This window comes from Rattus norvegicus, chromosome 5, assembly GCF_021556685.1.
Source record: "Rattus norvegicus strain SHRSP/BbbUtx chromosome 5, alternate assembly SHRSP_T2T, whole genome shotgun sequence".
In the NCBI taxonomy this organism is placed as follows: Eukaryota; Metazoa; Chordata; class Mammalia; order Rodentia; family Muridae; genus Rattus; species Rattus norvegicus.
This window is the reverse complement of record NC_141538.1, coordinates 126,670,641-126,688,650: the sequence shown is the minus strand read 5'-3', so window position 1 is coordinate 126,688,650 and position 18,010 is coordinate 126,670,641. Positions and strand designations below refer to the sequence as shown.

General features: G+C 43.1%; 1 long non-coding RNA gene across 1 annotated transcript; it reads left to right on the top strand.

Moving 5' to 3' along the window:
• Nucleotides 1-946: 946 nt before the first annotated feature.
• LOC120103170 (uncharacterized) lies at nt 947-16,157 on the top strand. The gene is made up of 2 exons (XR_015621019.1): nt 947-1,092; nt 15,938-16,157. It is a non-coding gene; the product is annotated as an uncharacterized LOC120103170 (long non-coding RNA).
• Nucleotides 16,158-18,010: the final 1,853 nt, after the last annotated feature.

The following is an 18,010-nucleotide window of genomic DNA, read 5'->3' as shown; positions in this document are numbered from 1 at the left end:
GGCAATCACTTTGGGTCAGGTAAATTTACTCCCAGGATTGAACTACTTTGATGTGGTGTCTTTGTGGGACACTCTGCTCAGCGTCTTCAGCTCTGTGTGCATGTTCCAGGGACAAGGCTACCTCCTTGATAAAGCAGCCCAGAGATTTGCCACAATTTCTCAATCCTCCACACTTCCCTTTGGACATAAGAATGACTCTCATGAAACCTTAGATTCAATGTTTTTGCATTTCTGCTTTTTTTTTTTTTTTTTTTTTTTTTGTAAAAGGCACTCAATAGTTTTTCTTTGCTTTCACAAGAAACGCACACTCCTGCATGAACCTGCAAGGTCCTGTATGGGTCCAAGCACAGGCTGTTCCTACTCCTGGTTTCTGGTCAGCTGCAGCGGCCTCGTCTCCTCTTGTGCTCTCTATAACGTCAAGCAGCTTCAGTCAGCATGTAGACCTTCTATGGCTGCCATTGTGTACTCAAGATAGTCAGTGGAAAAGACAATGGCTCCTTTAGCTCACAGTTTAGACTAATTTGGCCTTCAGTGAGGGAACTCTTACTTGGGGGCCAACACATAATGGTGTGGTGTGTGAGGCAGAGCAGACATTCATTTCATGGGGGAGAAGTCAAAGAGAATGAGGTGGTGACAGAGTACCACTATCTCCTTTAGCACCGTACTCCCAGTGACCAGGAGGCCTCTCACTAGGCCTCACCTCTTTTTTTATTGGATCTTTAAATTTACATTTCAAATGTTATCTATCCCCTTTCCTGCTTTCCTGTCCATAAACCTCCTGACCCATCCACCCACCCCTTCCTGCCTCCATGCCCTGACATTCCCATATACTGAGGGGTCAAGACTTGGCAGGACCAAGGGCTTCTCTTCCCATTGGTGCTCAACAAGTAGGCCCCACCTCTTAATGAGACTGTCACCTCATAGCCACAGCTGTGGCTTTGCCTATAACACACAAACCTTTGGGGGATGTTTCAGATCCCAACTCCAGTCTCTCTTTTCCATCTAATCACCCAACAGAAGAAACAAAGACTCCGCCTGAGGGCAGCAAGTGCCGTAAGCTGTGGACCTGGAAGGCTGAGGCCATCTGAGCAGGTAGTGTGGAGGATGCAGGGTCAGAACCCCACAGAGGGCGGACTTTGGTAGCATGAAATAAGAGAAGGAAGCTGGTTGGTTTTTGGGAGTCTAGGAGGAAGGAACAGGGGCCTTCAGGAGAATTGGACTCTTGAGAGCGTGAGAAAGGCCCTGCTGTGGAGACCTTGGGACTGTTGAAATGTGCTGTTTCAAAGGAGTTGGTCTCATCTGACCTGCCCTGGAGGCAGGGAGAGGGAGCCGAGCCGAGTCCAACCCTCCTTTTCTCTGCACAGCCCTACTTACTGGCTTTCAGTGAGTTCTCAGCTTCAGTAAACACTGTCCATGGATGTGAAGGTGCTAACTTTATGAGTCTTGGCAAGGAACTGCTTTTATTTTCTATTTGGTGTCAGAATATCCGTCCTCTGTAAGATACATGAGGGACACTGGAGGCAGGAGGGGGGTGCATCCATTTGAGCAAATCATCTTCTTTAAAGAGCAGTTAAATTCTGCGGTAGTGGTGTGCTGGGGCTTTCCAATGAGTCTATTAAAAATGCACACATGCAGTATTTTTCTTTCTTATGACAAGAACTATCTACGTAGGGATCCATAGGAAAGAGTGCATACTTCAGAGTCCACCTGCTCTTAGTAGTTCAGTGCACTGTCCTTTGACCACAAGCATACATGCTTTCTTCTGCTAGGTTTTGATGAGAGTCTCTGAACAGGAGGTTGCTGCTTAGAACTCTGCGAGCATCTCGTCCACTGGCCTAAAGTGGAGCCAACATTCCCATCTGCTGCCTGTGCTACTTTGCATAAGAACGAAACAAGCTAAGGACCAGGGTCTCTGTATTTTCTAGCAGAGAGTTCCAACCTGTTCAGGTTCAGAGGTGGGTGAGGGGAGTTAAGATACTTTTATCTGTAAATAATCAAAGTTAGAACTCAAAAAACGCTTAAAAGATGAAAGAACTGTATTAATGTAGTTTTCACATCGTGTCACCGAGGCAGGTTCCAGGGTTCTTAGCTCAGTGCTTTCAATATTATCGGAGAACCCCTGATAGTTCTCAGTAAACCCCAACATGTCATTTCCAGTCTTCCTTTGGTGCTGGATCCTTCTCCCCAGAATGTAGCAGTACATAGGTGATGGGGAAAGTACATGAGTCGCAGTAAGCAGTGAGCACTGGCCTCAGGATTTGCCATACTTCTGTTTTGCCATAAGGATGACCAGGGGTATGAATTAGTTCCCAGTGAGTGACTATATCAGAAATACTTCAGCCTTTGATCCAGACACTTCTGGTATCCAAGGAACAACATGATCTTAGTAGTTTAGATATGCAGTCTGGATCTCCCCAGAGGCTCATGTGTTCAGCTCGTAGAGCCATCGGGAGTGATTTAGATCCATGGTAACTGACTTCACTGATAGAGTCACCCACTGTTGAGTTCATGGACAAATGGCTATTTGGAAGTAGGAAATAAGTCACCAGGGGTAGGCCTCTCTGTTTCCTGCCCACTGTGGGATGAACTGCTTTCTTTCTACATACCTTTCTGACGTGTTCTCTGTCTCACCACAAGTCTAAAAGCAGCAGAGTAGCTGAAAGTAGGTGAAATCTCTGATGCTGAGCCAAAATCCATCTTTCTTCCCTTAGGTTAGCTTTCATTAGTTACTTGTCAGAACCTTGGAACATGGAGTGGCTACCATGCATAGGGACAAAAGCATAGCATCTTTAGAAGCAATGACCACCTTGAGTTCAAAGTTGGCTCCACTCTGACTACATACAAGAGTGAAACCAGGCAAATAAATACAAATCAGAAAAACTAATGGTTATCTCTAAATATTCACCCCTAAAAGTTGTTGGAGTAGGTGGTCTAGCAGGCCTGAGCTTGGCAAACATGGCCATGGCAGGCCTTGCCCTGCTCCATTCCCTCTGAGCCAGCCTCCAAGATCCGTCCCCTTATTTAGCCACTTCCTCCTCCTGAGGCTGACTACCAGGATCCAGCTATCAAAGTATTGAGGTCCAGCATTCAAAGTCCCCTTTAGCTCATCTAATTAACATGTCCAATCAAGATAAGCCAACTCATCCTAACACAGGGTTTCCCCTTTATAAACTGCCATCTGCTTATAGGTTACATTTGTCTTCTCTCTATCCTAGAAGTGGCCCTTTGTCCTTCTGGGGCAAATACCCTTTTCCCCTCTCCCCTGTTCACTTCCCCTCCTCCCTTATCCTGTCTTCTGTCTTTGGTTCTTATCCCCTGTCTTTTGTCCCACTGGGGCAAATAAATCTCCTTTGTGCTGAGACCTTGGTCTTGGGGTGTTCTGTGCTGACTCTGAGGTCCCTTTCAGTTGGAACAACCAAACTCTGATGTACTGTTAGTAAGAATATAAACTGCTGTATAGTCTATGATGGAGATTCTATATCTACCAGCATCGAGTGGTATCTTTAAGATCTTTAAACATGTCCACGGAAATGTTCCTAATCACCTACACTAGAACCCACCTGTGTGCTCATCAGGAGAGTAGATAAACTCGCTAAAGTATGATGGTGTCATTAATATGCTGTCCTGATCCCCTGAAAGGTGGAATTGTTGCTCAACTGGCATGAAAGTTGCCTGACAGACAGCCTTCAGCCTGTCAGCCCCTTCCAGGGTGTCCTTAGCAGCAATGAACCACTTTGCTTAAGGGTGCCTTTTCTAAGGAGCACATTTCTCCCAGGACCACGAAGGCAGGCCTCGCTAGCTCCTGCATGTGCTCAGAGATGGTAATTCCTTGGGTTGGCATGAAGGTTTTCTGCAAGCTACATGGGCAGCAAACTTACACATTACACAGCTCAATTCAAGTGAAGATCAAACCTGGCAAAATGAATCCACAGTGAAGTAGGGCAGAAAAATAGTGACCACTAGTTTTAGGGAGACTTCTGTGGTGCAGGGGATAGTTTAGACCTGTCTAAAAGGGTAGTTGCCCTTTTACCTGCATATATTCACATCCATATATCCATATTTAGCATTTATTGTGCTATAACTTTGTTCTGTATACTTGACTATGTTGTTAAAAACAATAAATTTTTAAAGTCAATAATAAAAGTCAGATGGTGTTGTAGCTGCCTCTGTGTCTTGCTAGTCTGCAGTATTTCATTTATAATGTCGATTGTCTTGGGTATATCTATGAGGCTTCTTAATAAGATTATGTTGTATGACTTTTTCTAGAGCAATACGAACAAAAGTATCTGTTCACCTTATGTAGGACACTGATATCAGACCAAAGAAGTGATCCCACTCAAGTCTAGCATGGTGTGAACCCATAAATGTATGGAGTGAGGGGCTATTTATAGGGCCATGGGTGGCTCAAAGACAGCTGTATCACTGAAAAGTCCATCCAGCATGGGTGGCCACTCATGAAAGCTGCCTCCCCAGAGCCCTCTGAACACCTTTCAGGCAGCTCTACTGGAGTCTGCCCTCCCAGAGCAATTCATAACTGCTGATTTTAATGGCGGGGAGGGGCCTCATGAGTCTTGTAACTTTTTGAGCTTCCTGACTCTTGTAAGTTTGCCTTGTAAATTTCATTAGCTTCCTGAGTCTTATGAACTTCCTCCTCCCTTCAGGAAGGAATGTTTCAATTTGGAGGCAATAGCTATGCAACAGATTAACTTTAATTTGATAAGATGAGAAATTTATATCACCCTCTCTAACATGGGGGATAGAGTGGGGTCTTTCCAATCAGTTGAAGGTCTGAACAGGGCAAAAATGCTGGTCCATCCTCCAGTAGGAGAATCTGTATTAGTAGGGCACATAAACACTTACAGATAACACGGACTTTTTGTTGTTGTTTTGTTACTCAGGAGGCTATAACTTAACATAGTTATTATTCCTGGATTTACATGAATAGTTAGTAAATATTTGGGAGCGTTAAGACACTGTTACCTCTCTGTTTCACTACTGATCTATTGGGTAGGCATGATTTAGGGTCTCTGCCCTTGAACTTGCTTATAGAGCATGAACTCGAGGCAAAGAGTCAACTCAAGGCAGTTGCTTGATCTTGCAATTCTAATAAGATTACTCGAAAATGTACTTCGCAACCTACTGTTCGGATTTATGTCTATGCCCAAGTCCTAGTGTTGAGTTGGATGAGGCAACCCAGAAGGAGGTAAAGGGTCCTTCATGCAGTCAAAAGGTCCAGAGATATCCCCCTTTAACACCATCAAGAATCCCATAGGAACAACAAGCTACTTAGCCATATCCTACATGCAGAGGACCTAGGTTAGGCCTCTCCCCAGACTGATGCCTGTGAGTCCTGTAGTCCCAGTTGGATGACTCTGTGTCTGTGTTCCCATGGTGTCCTCTACCCCTCTGCTTCTTCTGATTCTCCCTCCCCCTCCTCCGCAGGACTCCCCAAGCGCTGTCTAATGTTTGGCTGTGGGATCCTGCATCTACTTCCATCAGTTGCCTGATGAAGTCTCTCTGGTGATGTGGGTCCATGTTTCGTGACTGGGTTGATGTCCTGGTCCCTCCAGCTGAGGCCTAGCCTGGTTACAGAAGATGACTGGGGCAGGCTCTGTATTACTAGGAATCTTCTCTAGGGTTAATCTCATAGATTTTATGAGTTCTTTTGCACTAGGTTTCTCCTCCATCTTGGCAACATCTTTAAGTGTGTCTCTTGTCATTCTCTCTACTTTTTATTGTCTTTAGCATTCAGGGGGATTCTAGGATCCAGGTATTCATAGCCTTAAAGAAATAAGTTTTCCCTACCAAAGAATGGCCCTGCTAGGCGGGCCCCACCCTTGCTTTCAAGTGTGAGAATCAGTTTTTTTTTTTCCCCAGGAAAGGAGGAAGGAGGTGCTCTTGGGAACTCTCTGAGATTTTACCAGGGCAGCTGGGAAGGAAGACTTAGCTGGTCAGAGGGTAGGGTGGAAGTCACCCATTCTGATCTGGCCGTAAGGTCACATTCTGAGACTGGAACAGGATCTTAAAGTAGACTTTTCCAACCTGCTTCTGTGCTAGCCAATGTGGTGAGATATGGAGTCAGGTTTCAATTAAAGACAAAATCCCAGGGCAATGGGGAGGAGGGTACACTAGGTTGAAGGGAAGGGGACCCCTAGGCATTCAGTGTGTGGCCTTGCTGCTGTCACTCTCTAGTGACAATCCCCAAGGAAGGGAACAGATGCTCTGAAGGGCTCATTCTGCTCTGCATTTTGAGACCCTAAGAAGAATGTATTAGTCACTAGTTCTGTTGCTGCAACAAAATATTGGACAAGAATCAATTTAAGAAAAGAAGCGAATTCTGGCTTATAATTCCAGAGAATGCTTTCTAGTATGGAATGGCATTGTCCAGGAGCAGTAGGCTACCTGATTATAGGAAGTACTCCCCATGAAATCTCAAGCCCCGCCTCTAGTGAGTCACTTCCTTTAGCAAGACTTCCTCTCCTAAAGGTTCCTCAACCTTCCTGAACCGTGACACCAGCTAGGAATCAATTGTCCAGACATACACACCTATGGGGAATTTCTCATTCAGACTAGGATAGGAAGTTCAGTAAAGCACTCTCGGATAGATAGGACATTTAATTTCCTCTCTGTCATTTTGTCAGCTCTCTGTTCTTGAGCTCTTGATATCACCTTTCTGTGCTAACTGTGAAACACTACTAACAACCAGGTTTTGATGTAATCTGGAGTTCACTAATCAATAGCCCTCATGATGAGTAATTTATATGTCAATATGACTGAATCATGAGGTACCTAGATATGGGTCAACCGTGTTTTTGGTGTGACTATGGATGGTATTAACATTTGAATCTGTGGATAGAGTCAGGCCAATGGTCCTTTACAATATGCACGGGCCTCAGCCACTTGGGTTGGTGGCCTCAGTAGAACAAGAGATTAAGAAGGAAATCCTCATTTCCCTGATCGGATCACTAGCTTTTATTGGCCTTGGGATTGAACTGGCTCTTGAGCCTCCAGGCCTTTGGACTGGAACCACACCATGGTCTCCACACCACTGGCTCCTCTTGGTCTCTACGCTGCCAATAGCAGAGTATGGGACTTGTCAGCCCCAATCATTTCAGCCTGCTCCTTATACTGAATAACTATTGATTGGTTTCTTTGTGCCTCTTTAATAGTTTGAATATGAGCTGTCACCTATGAGCCCATGTGTTGAACACTTGGTCCTGAACTGGTGGCACTATTTTGGGAGGTAGTGGAAACTTTAGGAGGCAGGGATTCATTGAGGAAGTATGTCACTGGGGCATGCCTTTGAAGGTTGTATCTGGTTCTCATCTGCTCTCTCCCTGTTTCCTGCCTGCCATTGGGTGGAGGAACTCCTTCATTCTCTTCTCCTAAATCAGTTGTACTCAAGGGCATGGGACCAAGTGACCATGGACTGAAACCTTTGAAACCATGAGCAGAATAAATCCTTTCTCTTATAAATTATTTATGAAAGGCATTTTGTCACAGTGATAAACGACTGTCACACACACTGTATTTATGTAGAAAAATATATTCTTCCTACCTATCATGTCTGTCTATCTGTATCTATCTATCTATCTATCTATCTATCTATCTATCTATCTATGTATATATCTATGTATCTATCACATTGGTTAACATTCATTGACTTCTTCCTATCTGCCTTATTATATTTTCAGCAAAATTTTCACATTTTTCCTTCACTCTACTCAAGGAAGTGTCAATTTCAGGAGAAACAAGCATCTCCAGAAATGGGATATAACTCACTTGTCTAAATTTTACTGTTTCAGCTATTTTAATTATTTTTTTTAGAGTAAAAAGGAATATTTATTCTTGATAAATGACTACAACAAATGCCCTTTAGATGGTGGAGAATGTGGGTCAGGTAGTTGATGCTTGTTGAATAAAGTGATCCAAAGCATATACACATATGATTCCATTGTAGTTACAGGTAAATTCTAAGCAGTAATTATATGTCAACATAATTTGTCAAACTTTATGCCTTTTAGTACAAAAGGAAAACATTTGACCTTGAAGTTTAGTAGTTTGGAAATTTAACATGAAATTCTTTCTATGTAATGACAAAGACTGATTTTCAAACTTGTAATTTTGGAATAAATATAAATAATATTACTTGTTACACTCTATTATTTTAGTTGTAGTGTCCTCATACTGGATCTTTATCAACTTGCAGTTTCTTCTCTGTGTGACTAAGGAATATTAGCCAAGGTATATTTAATTTCTTTTATGCAAACTATACTTACACAAAAAAGAAAGTTAAGAATAAGACATGTTGATTACCTGTTGAAAAGACATAATCTAATGCTGATTATCAGGACCAAAATTTGTCTTCTAAAAAGACTGTTTCTCACTGAATTACTAAATGTATAGAGTTCATCAGCTTATAAAACTGGACATGATTAATTCAAACAGAAAAATTTGGGGGGTATAAATACTATATTGCTGGAGGAAGCACTAATCTTTTTTTTTGTTGTTTTTTTTTTTTTTGTTTTTTTTTGTTTTTGGGAACCAAGGGAAAATATTTTAGTATATTTTTTCAGAACTTTTGCTCTTCAAACATATTTCTTCTTTAAGATGAGACAATATGCTTACTCATATTATGAAAATTGTCCTAACATATCTCTGTTTTCTTATTTTTTACTTTTTTTTTGCCAGCACACAACCTATATTTTATTTTTTTTCTGTATATATATATTTATATTTATATAGAAAGACCAATAATAGCAGTGTGTTATGCATCAACAGCAGCAACAGCTTTTCCAGGTTCTGCAGTCATCTGAACAAAACTGTAGAGACATCCAGCACACTCCATTAAAAAAAAAAAAGTAAAAAAACAAAACCCGAGAAAACAGCACAGTTCTGTTATTCTTGTGGTACCTGGCACCATTTTTTTTTTTAAATTAGCTTCTCAATCATCATCTGGAAAGAAAACATTCTGAGCAACATCATTAAAAACAGCTCTGATAAAGCACGGTCACTACTACGTATCATAAAGCAGGTACAAGCTATTTTACATCCAGGTATGATACAGTACTGTCCTACATCTATAATACTAGAGGATACAATTTAAAAGGCATTATTTGAGACTTGATTCTACTTTTCCAGCAGAGGGCCCAAAGGATGGTGTGACACAGCTTTGTAAAGAAACATACTCTAGACAGGATTTCCTTTCACTAGTGGCACAATTCTAAGGATTCATTCTCTCCATGAATGTCAGCTAAAACCGTTATTAAAAAAATGAAATATCCCTAGAACAAAACCGTATAACCACCGGATTCACATGAAGATGACCTAGTGGAGACAAGCTGGACCTCACCTTACCAACAAGCTATCAAATCTGTTATGTTTAAACAGTGAGACCTCCAAGGAAGGAGATGCCAAGTAGTGCTTCAAAGCTTAGGACCACAATCAAACACAGCATCCTTTTCAACAGAAGCAGAAGCTCATCTGAATATGCTCAAGGATGCTGACATCAACATTTAATCATCTCCTCACTCATCCAGGAAGAAGGGGAGATCAGTTACTACTGTACTTTATTGTGTTCAACCAAATCACCATGTTACAAAAATAGCAAGCTGCCATAATAAAAAATAAGGCTCCTCTATCCAGCACCAGATAGCATCATTTTACTTTCAAGCCTAGAGATTGCACACTTGTATATAAACCAACCGAAGATGAGGATTGAGAGTTCATCTTGGTGGATTTTTCCTTTGATGAATATGAAGTGTCCTTCCTTATCTTTTTTGATGACTTTTAATTGAAAATTGATTTTATTTGATATTAGAATGGCTACTCCAGCTTGCTTCTTCAGACCATTTGCTTGGAAAGTTGTTTTCCAGCCTTTCACTCTGAGGTAGTGTCTGTCTTTGTCTCTGAGGTGTGTTTCCTGTAGGCAGCAGAATGCAGGGTCCTCATTGCGTATCCAGTTTGTTAATCTATGTCTTTTTATTGGGGAGTTGAGGCCATTGATGTTGAGAGATATTAAGGAATAGTGATTATTGCTTCTTGTTATATTCATATTTGGATGTGAGGTTATGTTTGTGTGCTTTTCTTCTCTTTGTTTTGTTGCCAAGATGATTAGTTTCTTGCTTCTTCTAGGGTATAGCTTGCCTCCTTATGTTGGGCTTTACCCTTTATTATCCTTTGTAGTGCTGGACTTGTAGAAAGATATTGTGTAAATTTGGTTTTGTCATGGAATATCTTGGTTTCTCCATCTATGTTAATTGAGAGTTTTGCAGGATACAGTAACCTGGGCTGGCATTTGTGTTCTCTTAGGGTCTGTATGACATCTGTCCAGGATCTTCTGGCCTTCATAGTTTCTGGCGAAAAGTCTGGTGTGATTCTGATAGGTCTGCCTTTATATGTTACTTGACCTTTTTCCCTTACTGCTTTTAATATTCTTTTTTTATTTTGTGCGTTTGGTGTTTTGACAATTATGTGACGGGAGGTGTTTCTTTTCTGGTCCAATCTATTTGGAGTTCTGTAGCCTTCTTGTATGCCTATGGGTATCTCTTTTTTTAGGTTAGGGAAGTTTTCTTCTATGATTTTGTTGAAGATATTTACTGGTCCTTTGAGCTGGGAGTCTTCACTCTCTTCTATACCTATTATCCTTAGGTTTGATCTTCTCATTGAGTCCTGGATTTCCTGTATGTTTTGGACCAGTAGCTTTTTCTGCTTTACATTATCTTTGACAGTTGAGTCAATGATTTCTATGGAATCTTCTGCTCCCGAGATTCTCTCTTCCATCTCTTGTATTCTGTTGGTGAAGCTTGTATCTACAGCTCCTTGTCTTTTCTTTTGATTTTCTATGTCCAGGGTTGTTTCCATGTGTTCTTTCTTGATTGCTTCTATTTCCATTTTTAATTCCTTCAACTGTTTGATTGTGTTTTCCTGGAATTCTTTCAGGGATTTTTGTGATTCCTCTCTGTAGGCTTCTACTTGTTCTCTAAGGGAGTTCTTTATGTCTTTCTTGAAGTCCTCCAACATCATGATCAAATATGATTTTGAAACTAGATCTTGCTTTTCTGGTGTGTTTGGATATTCCGTGTTTGCTTTGGTGGGAGAATTGGGCTCCGATGATGCCATGTAGTCTTGGTTTCTGTTGCTTGGGTTCCTGCGCTTGCCTCTTGCCATCAGATTATCTCTAGTGTTACTTTGTTCTGCTATTTCTGACAGTGGCTAGACTGTCCTATAACCTGTGTGTCAGGAGTGCTGTAGACCTGTTTTCCTGTTTTCTTTCAGTCAGTTATGGGGACAGAGTGTTCTGCTTTCAGGCGTGTAGTTTTTCCTCTCTACAGGTCTTCAGCTGTTCCTGTGAGCCTGTGTCTTGAGTTCACCAGGCAGGTTTCTTGCAGGGGAAAAGTTGGTCCTACTTGTGGTTCCAAGGCTCAAGTTTGCTCGTGGGGTACTGCCTAAGTCCTCTCCGCTGTGGCAGCAACCGGGAAGATCTGCGCCGCTCTTTCCGGGAGCCTCCGTGCACCAGGGTTCCAGATGACGTTTGGTGTTTTCCTCTGGTGCCTGGATGTGCGCAGAGTGCAGTCTCTTCTGGTTTCCCAGGCGTGTCTGCTTCTCTGAAGGTTCAGCTCTCCCTCCCACGGGATTTGGGTGCAGAGAACTGTTTATTCGGTCTGTTTCCTTCAGGTTCCGGCGGTGTCTCAGGCGCAGGGGTCCTGCCGCTCCCGGGCCCTCCCCTACGGGAACCCAGAGGCCTTATACAGTTGCCTCTTGGGCCAGGGATGTGGGCAGGGGTGGGCAGTGTTGGTGGTCTCCTCCGCTCTGCAGCCTCAGGAGTGCCCACCTGATCAGGCGGTGAGGTCTCTCTCCCACGGGGTTTGGGAGCAGAGAGCTGCTGCGGGCCGGGATCCGCGGGTGTGGGACTTCCGGTGAACACAGGAAGTGCCAGCTATTTTAATCATTATCTGAATCATAAGGGTACAATTACTCATATAAATGAAGTAAGTTTAAGTTTAGTGTTACAGTGCAAACTTTTAATCCTAGTACTTAGGAGGCCAAGGCAGGTGTATCTATGTGAGCTGGAGGCCAGCCTGGTTTGCAGAGTGAGTTCCAGACCAGCCAGGGATGTATAGAGAAACCCTGTTTTAAAAATAAAAAATGCTAACTGAGAAACCAAGTAAACAAACAAAACTCCAGCCAACCAACAAAATCAATGAGCAATAAAGGCGCTCACTCCTTTTATAGTGAGCAGCATTCCTGAGGTATACTTGACATCTATGAACCTATTTCCTTGAAGCACACAATCTGACAGTTTAAGATCTGTGCATGCCTTTGCTCTATCAACACAATGGCTGCAAAGAACATGCCCAACTCCATCTAAGTTTCCTCACACTTCATGGCTAATCATTCCTATTTCTAGCCTCATTTTCAGGTGACTACTACTGATCTGATTTTTTTTTCTCATAGTAGAGAAAGCTAGGGACCAGAAGGACAGTAATGTGCCTTACCCATGTCAAGGCTGATACTCAATGCATTAGTTACCTTTTTGTACTGTGATAAAATACCATGTACAGTTTACCAAAGAGTGTTTATCTTGGCTTACGGTTGTAGAGGGAGAGTCCATAACAGCAGTGAGGCATGGAAGCAAGCGGGCAGAGTAGGGAACCTTTGAAACCATGAGCAGAATACATCCTTCCTCCTATAAATTTCTCATTCAGACCGTCACAGCTAGTGTCTTGAAATTCAATCCAGGGTCATGCTGGAAGACCACCTTCGGTCATCTCCAAAATGGAAGAAGAGAATCCTGTCAGTGAGTTAGCTGGCTTTAACTAACTGCTTCGTGCATGTAGCTTAGTATTCCCTTTGGACAGCAGGCTCAGAACCCACCTTGGCTTTAGAAACCGCCTCTTTAATGAAGGTTTATGTATATCCGTGACTTCTTTCTCAGCTCGTATGTCCAAGGATGTTTTTGATTTCTCCACCAGATGTTCAATTATCTCAATCTGAACTTGCTCAACACACGATTCACTTACAACCTGCCTTCCCTGCCTCCACCTTTTTCTATCTCAGTCTTGGTTTAACATCTATCCAAGGGCTTAAGTAAAACCAAGTCAGATCCATCCCTACTCCTCACGTAGCCCATGGGCCCAACAGCATAACTGCCTTTGAGAAGGAACCACAACCTTGTCTCTGTCCCCCCATGCCCATTACCACCATCCTGTCCCAGCCACCTCTTCTTCCAATAGGTGTCCCACTTTCACCCTTGCTCTGCCCTTAATACCCTTTTCCCACACATCTGCTAGTGGTCTCCAAACAAAATCAGGACACTCCCTAAAGGCTTCTGACACGAGTATCATGTTCTTAGCGGTAAAATCTCTGTGACTGGGCTTTGTGGATCCTCATGCATCCCTGTCCATTCTCACCTTCTTTTCAATGGTCAGACATACCACATTTATGGCCACCTTTGAGTGCTGTGACTTTTACTTGTGCCTAGAATGCTCTCCTCATCTTAATATGGCTAATTTCTATTCTCTCCTAAGGAACAGAAATGGTGGCGATCTGTGTCTGAAATCATCTGGTTTGCTTTTTTGTCCCACATCTGTTTTCCTCTAGAGAGTGAGAGCAGGAGCCCATCTGTTTTACCTAGTGACCTACCCACTCATGAAACTCCAGCTGTCTGAAACATACCTGGAACGGACTTGCTCCCCAATACCTATTGAATAAATAGTGGGTATCACAATCATCAAAGCTGTTAACCATCTCTATAGCAAAATGCTTCTCTGTTGCTCTATAAAAATTTAATAACTCTTCCTAATTCTTTCCTCCCTCAGTTTTGTTTTGTTTGGCTTTGTGCTCTCCACAGTGATGAAGAATTTAAATGTTTTAATTTCTTCACTAGTCTACTCTCTTGTGGGATCTCCCCTTGACAACCTACCCACATCTCTCTCTGTCATACATATCCCTCCTGGGTTTTGCTGAGTAAACACAGAACAGTCGCCGTATTAGCTGATGTTTTCTTACCATATACCTCTCGTGTTTCAATAATCCCTACTTCACTCGTATTACCGTTCCCTGTCCGGCATTCATCAGCCTCTTACATTTAACTCTAATTCTCTACAGGATTGCTTACTCACTATCCTTCTTATGCATACCAACTTCCTCACCTTGACTCTTGTTTTAGTTTAATGTTCATTTTTAAGAGTTCTTCTTGCTATCATTTCCTCAGCTCTGGGCACGGGCACACACACTGAGAATTCACAAGGTTCAACAGTGTCTTCAGTAACAGCGGAAACAGCAGCATATATCCCGTTCTCTTTCCAGGCAAAGGGGAACAGGCAAGAAGGCTCTCACACTGCTCACACTTTCCCTCTGGCTTTGTGTTTGTGAAATTGGCCAATTTATATTGCAGGAATCAGTCTCTCATCCTCTGTAATGTCAAGGGCATCTAAATACAAATGCTCTGTTCTGTGTGTGCACAGTTTGCAGACTCATCAGTGAGGCTGACTGTGTGTATCAACACAGCCTTCCTAATCAACAGTAAGAGGAGAAAATTCTTGAACGTCTGCTGCCACCATTAACTATTTCTGAAGTGACACATTTGCCTTTATTCATGTGTCCTTGGCCAAAGGATGTCATATGATCCTACCGCTGCTGTCATACTGGAAGCCAAAGAATTGAAAATATTTGTGGTCCCAAGTGTCTCTCCAAGTCCTCCTTTAAAGTGGATTTTGGGGGGTGGGTGCTGAACATGCTCTTTGTGGTGCCGATAACAGAGGGTCTAAAATTCTCAGTTCAGTAGACCAGGCTGGCCCCAGGCACTGGCTGTGTTATCACTGGCAGGCAGACACACTCATACCGGGGTAATAAGTTTTCAGGCATGGAGGGAGGGAGCAATGGGACACACGATAGCTCCTTCTGATACCAGTGATCTCCTGAGAAAACCACTGAGTGAGAGGTCAGGCTCACTCATCGGGGGTCTTCACGATGGGCAATGCAGCTCTTCTACAGGCAATCTCTGTGCCAAGCACCATGCAAAAGCACACAGAAGAGCCCTGTGTTTATTCAGCCTCCCTTTCTCTGGCCTTCAGTGATCCTCATGTCACAAATGGGCAACTGCGGCTCAAAGAGAAGGTGAGTCAGATGGAAACTTGATTGGAATGTGGCCTGGGTAAGCCACATGTTTGCTGCAGGGCAGCACTCCAAGCTCCTTCCAGATGGCTGTTTACTGGTGAGCTGGTTTTTGAAGGGCAAGCAAAATAGCTAGAGTGGACTGTCTAAACCTGAGACATCAGCACCTGAACAGATAGGGAAGGAAGTGTGAATGGGAAAGAAGAGGTAGGTACCCTGTGACTCGTTTATAAAACTGTACGTACACACCTTATGGTGACAGATAAGATTTGAAAGTCAAACCCATGCCAGTGGGTAAGGCTCTGAAACTTGCAAGCTGTGGGATCTTTGATAAGGTTACTCTATCTCTCAGAACCTTAGTGTCTGGAAAAAAATCAGGCAAAATATTCTTTGTGACTGTGTGTGTATGCATGTGTGTGTGTGCATGTGTGTGTGTGCATGTGTGTGTGTGCATGTGTGTGTGTGCATGTGTGTGTATATGGTAATATGGTATACATGTAGTATGTACGTACGTACGTACGTATGTATGTATGTGGTATCTATGTGGTGTAGGTATGTGGTATGTATGTATGTGCTGTGTGTGACTGCATATGTATGGTATATTTGTGGGACATGTGTGTGTTTATATATATATATGTACATATGTGTGTGTGTGGTGTGAATGAGTGTAGTATGTGTGCAGTGTATGAGTATGGGATGGTATGTGTAGTGTGTTATATGGCATATGTATGCTCTTCCGCTTAGTTGAACAAGTATGTTTGTAAAGCACATAGCAAGTGCTTAATGATGTTCATTCCTATTCCTTTTTTTCGGGAGCCAGTCCTGGCGGGCAGGAGCGGTGGTGGCTGCGGATGGTGTAATGGAGACGGGCAATGTTTCAACAGCTCCTGAAGCTCCAGGTTCCTTCCAGTCCCAACAACCTCTTCATCATGTTTGCAACTGGCCTTGGGACCATTTGGTGTTAATTACAGCAACCCAGGCTTCTCTGTGTGAAGGAAATCGTCCCTCATTTCTCTCATTAAAGTAAAATATGACCCGTTTTTATGCCTGCGTATTTTGTTGCCGAGATTATGAGAATCATCCTTTCTGTTTATACAGAATGGAGAAACGCTACACCAGGAGGGCGCCTGGCCCCGAGCCTGGGGAATAGAAAGCAGATGTTGTCCTCTTGGTCCACCCCTCCAGCTGTGCCCCTGTCTCTCCCCAGTCTCTGCATCTCAGCACAGCACTCATTTCAAAGCAACTCAAAGGCAGGGCTGTGAGAACACAGGCAGGCCGTGGCACACTGAACCAGGTGCCATGATTCATAAACAAGCTTGTCCCCAGAAACCGGGGTGGGGGGGCACTTGCTACTAAACCCTCTTTTACTGTTCACATTTAAGGTGGACAGCATGTTCTGATACATAGATATGACAGAGAAGTGGTTGCTATAGTCAAGTAAACTCACACATCCACTGACCTCAGACAAATACATTTTGTTTATAGGGTATGAACACTGAAACCCTGTTAGCACATTTCTCAAACAGTGCACAACCCATGTCTACAAACTCTCTTCCTTATGTTGTACACTACGTCTCTAGATTGTTCATCCAACATACCTTTAGCTGTGATCTCTGACATCTGACTTCTGAACCTTCCCTTGCACCAAGGTCTTCCTTCTGCCCTAGGGTGTGGACAGACAGCAAGCCATGCTCATCACAGACATAGCTGCAGATGTCTGTGGGGCATCTGCAGGGGGACGTGTTGTCTCACCTATAGTATCCTAGCAGAACCTACTACAAGGTAACTGGGGGCCCAGGGACTTGAGATTTTGTGCAAGGACAGTTGGACCAGCAGGTTATGGGGACTTAGAAAGATTTTAAGCAGAGAGTCAAGTACGTGAGATGTATGGTTTTGAAGGTCTGGTAACAGTCTGAACAACAGATAGAAAAGAAGCCAGGGTGAAGAGGCACAAGACTAACTGTCTTAAATGTGCAAGTGAGGTACGGAGGAGGTCTTTGTCTCCTTTTCCCTGTTATAGGAGGGCATTGGCTAACAGATCCACCCAAGGGTTAATCCACCATGGCTTCTCCTTTAAAAGACTCGATAACGAATGTTTTGGTCATATGATTCATAGGGTCTTGATTACAGTCAATAATACCAACCCTGGCAGCCAAAGACAAGCCAGGGTAAAATGAATGCACATGAAAGGAGTAAATAAAACTTTATTTACAAAAACAAGAGCCCAGTGCCGGTCCCCGCTCTGTGGGAATGCTCTTTTTTTTTTTTCCTGACACGTTGTTTCCTGTCGATTCAGGCTCTCACTCTGTGAAATTACATGTTGGTTTGTGGATTAGTGTCTGATTTAGATGCAAATAGCTTTTGTCTTGTAGGAAAAAAAAAACCCAATAACTCCAAATGTTGTGGCCTTAACTCTCCTGAAAGTATTAACCAGTTCTGTATCTAGGAAGAAATCTTCCCCAGCGCTCTTCCTGCGGTGCTTATATAATACAAACAGCGCTCTGAGTCCCTCCACTCCAGCTCTGCCATCTGGCTGTTCCCCTTATTAATGAGTTAAATAAATCTTTAACACATGTTCACTTTGTATTTGTACGACCATCATTTCATCTAAGCGGCTGGAAATGATACTGTTCAGGGTAAAGCTGATTGAAGAGCCCAGGAAAGGTAAGGAGGTAGAAGAGTTAGAGGGGCCCGAGATGGAGAGCCCTGGATGGGTTCTGAGGAGTGATAGCTAGCGCTAAAGTGGAGGGAAGAGGGCAGAGAACGGAGACTTTCTGTGTAGTGACTTTTCTGTTCACAAAGCACAGAAAACTGCCACAGGAAATCCCCTGTATCCTGGGAAGTTCTATAGTACTTTCAGTGATCTGCGGTGTAACTAAGCCTCTCTCAGGCA